This window comes from Acomys russatus, chromosome 20, assembly GCF_903995435.1.
Source record: "Acomys russatus chromosome 20, mAcoRus1.1, whole genome shotgun sequence".
Classification (NCBI taxonomy): Eukaryota; Metazoa; Chordata; class Mammalia; order Rodentia; family Muridae; genus Acomys; species Acomys russatus.
The window spans coordinates 52,882,321-52,887,964 of NC_067156.1; the positions used below are offsets into that span (position 1 = coordinate 52,882,321).

At 48.1% G+C, this 5,644-nt stretch overlaps 1 pseudogene; it reads right to left on the reverse strand.

Annotated features, from left to right (window-relative positions):
* Positions 1 to 217: 217 nt before the first annotated feature.
* On the reverse strand, positions 218 to 5,437 carry LOC127204284 (60S ribosomal protein L27a-like; annotated as a pseudogene).
* Between the last annotated feature and the right edge of the window lie 207 nt (positions 5,438 to 5,644).

Below are 5,644 nucleotides of genomic sequence, written 5' to 3' on the forward strand. Positions count from 1 at the left end.
GTTATATATATAAAATATCCTTTTCTTTTGACTGAGCAACACGAATGACGGCCTCTTAGTAGCATAAAAACATACCGTGATAGTCAGATTGTGTGTGCAAGACGGTGAAAGAGCACGAGCCCACGGCAATGACTTCCGGCTTCCTTTTTTAGTATTTGCCCTCGCCCCTAGCACAACGTCGTTCTTCCTAAATTCTTTTCGAGGGACTTCATGAACATCATGTGCAAGCTGTACTAAACGCCATCTGCAAGGGCAGGAACGTGTTCACTGTCAAAGTATCGGGGCCCTGGAAGGCGGCCAGGCTCCCTGCTCTGAGCCTGAGCTGGTTGCCAGTGGTCTCCTCTGGCCGGAGGCGGGCAGGTGCAGAGGAAAGGGACAACTGGATCTCCGGAGCAGCTGCTGCTTGCTGACCGGAAATAGGGCCAGCCAAGCAGGGGGTCGGGAAGAAACCTTTTGGTAATGGGTTCTGTAATTTCCCTCCCAGGGTGGAAGCAGCCTTTAAAAAGGCAGAGCCACAAAGAGAAACATGCATGGGGCGATTAGACTTTGTGTAGCTTTGTGTCTTATGCTCCACAGGATGGCCTCTGGAGTCTGAAAGACCCATTCTGGACTAGCACAATTTAAAACTAGACATCGTGATTTAGAAGAGACACAGCTTCACCTTTCAGACTTCACCTTTCAGGAGAATTGATACTTAGATAAGTTTTCTAAATAATGCTCAAAATACACATTGTTGTTGTTGTTATTATTGTTGTTGTTGTTATTATTATTATTAGCCAGGGGGAATTCTAATTACAACTCCCTTTTGTCCTTCCAAATTTTAATTTAGATTTAAAGCAGCTACGTGTGTTTTTCTTTTTTGTTTTTGTTTTTTGAGACAGAGTTTCTCTGTGTAGTGTTGGCTGTCCTGGACTCGCTTTGTAGACCAGGCTGGCCTCGAACTCATAGCAATCCGCCTGCCTCTGCCTCCCGAGTGCTGGGATTAAAGGCGTGCGCCACCACGCCCGGCTTGTTTTTGTTTTTTGAGACAGAGTTTCTCTGTGTAGCGTTGGCTGTCCTCGAACTCACAGCGATCTGCCTGCTCTGCCTCCCGAGTGCCGGGATTAAAGGCGTACGCCACCGCCCAGCCCTATGAGTGTTTTTCTTAACTGGAGCCCGACTCAGTCCCTTTTGCCACAGAGGGATACGTCCCTGGTTTTGGAAGCCAGTGAGTGCCACTGCCCACTTTCCACACACCTCAGCTAGTATTTGCAACTATCCTAAAGTGGATGGCATCACATTCGCCACTTTCATTTTCTAAGTGAGGAAGCTACAGCTGGAACAGAGCAGTGTAAATAGCAGCTCGGGTCTAGTGTTGGACATGGCAGTGAGCATAGTCTCACTCATTCTCTAGTGTCAGATTATTAGAGGGGGTCAAGATAGACAGGGGGCTGGAACCACCTTGTTAAATACAGGTCCAGAGACTGAGGCCCAGACTGCCAGCAGCCAGCCTCCCATCACCTGGGCCTGGTGAGCTGCAGCAACATCTTCGAAGCCGGAAGAGCCACATGCTTTAATGCAAGGTTGCCTGTGGTTTCCTGGAAACTACTGTACGTTCAGTGGCCTCACTAAAGGAGGCCTTATAAAAAAATAAGCAATTTGAAGAAAGGTGAGCCAGGGGGCAATATAATCACAGTTTTTCTAGAAAGTGGAAGAATGGCTTGAGATGTCAGTGGGTTGATTCATTTTTGTGACCACATTTAACCATAGGTCCTGTTTGCCCCTCCTACCTGGCATCTCTTCCCTGAGGCTGCCAGAGACCCACCAGCAAGACCTGCGTTTGCATAACAGTGTCATTGGATTGAAACCCCAAACGTTTCTGTAGCCTGCAAGAAATAAGTAAAAAAGGAATCTTGTGGCCAGAAAAAAAGCCCACACAGGCAATCCTTGGTTCTGTTGTTGTATGTGAGAATCAAAACTGTTATTTGGATATTGACACGAGTACCCCAGGATTTTCCTATTTGATCCAGTGTATTTTAGGGTTAATTTTAGTCTGCAGTTTGTCTTCTGTTCAGGCTGGCCTTGAACTCACGGTGCAGTTGAGGCTGGCCTTGAACTGCTGACCCTCCTGCCTCCTGTGTGTTCATTATAGACGACCACCACCATACCTGGCTGCCTCCTTGTTTTTGTTTTTGTTGTTTTGTTTTTCAAGACAGGGTTTCTGTAATCCCAGCACTCGGGAGGCAGAGGCAGGCAGATCTTTGTGAATTGGAGGCCAGCCTGGTCTACAAAATGAGTTCAGGACAGCCAGGGCTACACAGGGAAACAAAACACCCCCTCCCCAACAAAACAAAAGATAATGCCAGGACGTTGTTTTGCCTTTTAGTTTTGCAGCTCTGGGGGTTCCATGCAGGGGCTCTCGCTTGACCACAGACCTACTATCCCAGCTTTGTTTCTGATTGCTGAAGGCCTCCCTCTCCCTGGGCCACCAGAACTCCAGGTAACCCTTTATAGCACCACTCCTCTCCTGGCCTGCTGTGTCTGAAACCCTCCTCTTTATTTACGAGAACTCCCTTGTCAATCCTTAGCTATCCTGTTTAGATACCAGCAGAGATTAGAGGGCCTGGAGATTGTCCTATTTTGATATTATCTCTGTGTCTTCTAAAGGCATCTTCTTGTAAACAATCTTGTAAATATTTCTGGAAGCTGTTCCACTTAACGACTTTTTCTGGTGCTAAGTCTGTTACCCTGGCAATAGGTTCTTTCTTTCTGTTTCCTTTTTTTTTTTTTTTTTTAAATGAGAATGATACAAATTTAACTAAACAGTTGAGGGGTTCTTCTCATAGTTACGGTATTGCGCCATCATCACTTGAATTCTAGGGTGTTCCCATCACTCAACAAGAAACCTCCTACTTATTATCAGTCCCCCCCCCCCCATTTCCCACCTACCCAGAGGACTCAAGTTTGGTTCCTAGCACCCACAGGTCAGGCACTGTCTATCTGAGCTACCCCAGTGCTCGCTGAATCTCACTTCCATGTTGCTTTCGTAGGAGAACAAGGTAATTCGATACAGGTGCGGTGTGCAAAGGCCCCTTAACCCCTGGGAGGCCTCCGCTGCCTTCGCTACACCAGCTTCAAAATCACTGGCCTCATTTCCATTTGGGGGATCTGATACCCTCTTCTGGCATCTTCAGACACCCACATTATACACGGATACACACATACACACACACACACACACACGCACACACACACATGCACGCACACACACACATGCACGTGCACACACACATGCGCGCGCACACACACACATGCACACACACATGCGCGCACACACACACATGCACACACACACACATGCGCGCACACACACATGCGCGCGCACACACATGCGCGCGCACACACACACATGCACGCACACACACACATGCGCGCACACACATGCACGCACACACGCACACACACACATGCACGCACACACACATGTGCGCGCGCACACACACACATGCACACACACATGCACGCACACACACATGCACGCGCACACACACACACGCACGCACGCACACACACATGCACGCACACACACACATGCGCGCGCGCACACACACACACACACATGCGCGCGCACACACACACAAAGATGTTTTTATAATCTTACAGTATACTCCTTTGCCCGTAATTGTCACATTTCCACAGAGGGCGAGCTCTTTGGGAACATTTATGTTTCGTGTTTTGTTTCTCAGCTGCCTTTTCTGTGACTTGAGGAAGTTGTTTAATTAATGTGCTTGCTTCTGTCCAGCACTTTACGTGGAGTCACTTAGTGTTCTGAATGTGGTGATTTCCTTGTTCTCCTGTGGAAAATAATATTGAGCTGAGATCCAAGGAGTGTTGGATGTGGCTCAGGTCGATTCTGCCTCCTGTCTTTTCTTGCCTCACCAAAACAAGCCAGTTTCCTCAAGTAGAGCGAGACCCAAATGAGCAAAGAGAATTCAGAGGAAAAGTTACTGAATAAAACATGGCTTGTAGCCGGGTGTGGTGGCGCATGCCTTTAATCCCAGCACTCGGGAGGCAGAGGCAGGCAGATCGCTGTGAGTTCGAGGCCAGCCTGGTCTACAAAGTGAGTCCAGGACAGCCAAGGCTACACAGAGAAACCCTGTCTCAAAAAAACAAAACAAAACAAAAATGGCTGTGGAGTCTGTCTCCACAATGGAGGACCTCCCCACCCCCATTTTCTCTTTCCCTGCAAAAATGTGTGGTTAAGACTGCTGAGCTAAGGGATCTTAGCTTGTTTACTGTCTCTCCTCCAGGAGGCTTAGCCCCCACACCTGTGAGCAAGGACCTGGCGTTTCAAGCAGCTTGCAGATTCTGGGCTTAAATCCACCTGTGGGAACTGAACAGGAGCGTCTCATGGACCAGCAAGGCATCATTGCATGCTGAGCCTCCTGCCTCTGCTCAGAACGTCTGCTGTCTGTCAAGACAAGACGGCAGAACATTAAGCAGGGATCTCAGTGGAGGTAACCCCTGGACAGGTCATAAGCCCAAGAAGCTAACCCTGGTGACAGTGTGTATCTAGAATACATCTGTTCTCTCAATCACGGAAAAAAACAAGTACACTCACCATCGCAATATATATTTTCTTAACAAAATTAGGCCTGAATTCGTTCTGGTCAATTTTCTTTTTTCTATGACTTGGCTCAAAAAATAACTACATTAAAACACACACACACACACAATTAATTCTAAATGCCTTATAAGCACTTTCTTTTCTTGGAAACTGTGAGGTATGGTAGGTCCTGTGACTATCGTGGCCCTTTTATAGATGAGGACACTGAGCCATGGGAATTCAAATCATACATCACCCCAGTCCTGCAGGGCTGAGCCAGTGTGCTTGAGAAGCCGGGCTTCCAATCTGCAGTAAACCCTCTTCTCTGAAATACACGGACAGCATGCTTATAGCTGTATCATTTGTCTCCGTTTTTTTATTTTTTAAAAGTGAGCATTTAATTAACTTCCCCTGGTGGCACAGGTACCTCCCACACCCTCAATCTTCTCTGCGGCTCTTCTGCTAAAGAATTTGGCCTTCACGATGACTAGCTTCTTAGAGAGCTTGCCCTTCCCCAGAACTTTGTAGTAACCCCGATCGCACACCATCAATGATGGGAGCAGCTCCGGTCTTGTTTTTCGCAGCCTTGACCCGTGTCTGCTCATTGACCAGGGTCCACAGGTTATCCAGGCTGACAGCCGGGCAGAAGCTCTGGTTCCTCTTTAAGTAGTAATGCCCGACACCAACTTCCCCCAAGTCACCTGGATGGTATTTATCGAAGTTGATCTTGTGGTGATGCATGCCTTCAGCATTCCCGCGGCCTCCAGGGTGCTGGTGGGGCTTACTGATGCAGCTGTGACCGTGGCTTACGTGACCCTGCGATTTCCCGGTGTTCCTCAGACTCGATGACATGGCAACTGCAGAAAGAGCCATTTTGCCTCCATTAAAAAAAGCGTTTTAGAGCCGGGCGTGGTGGTGCATGCCTTTAATCCCAGCACTCGGGAGGCAAAGGCAGGTGGATCTTTGTGAGTTCGAGGCCAGCCTGGTCTACAAAGCGAATCCAAGACAGCCAAGGCTACACAGGGAAACCCTATCTCAAAAAGCAAACACAATTTTTGT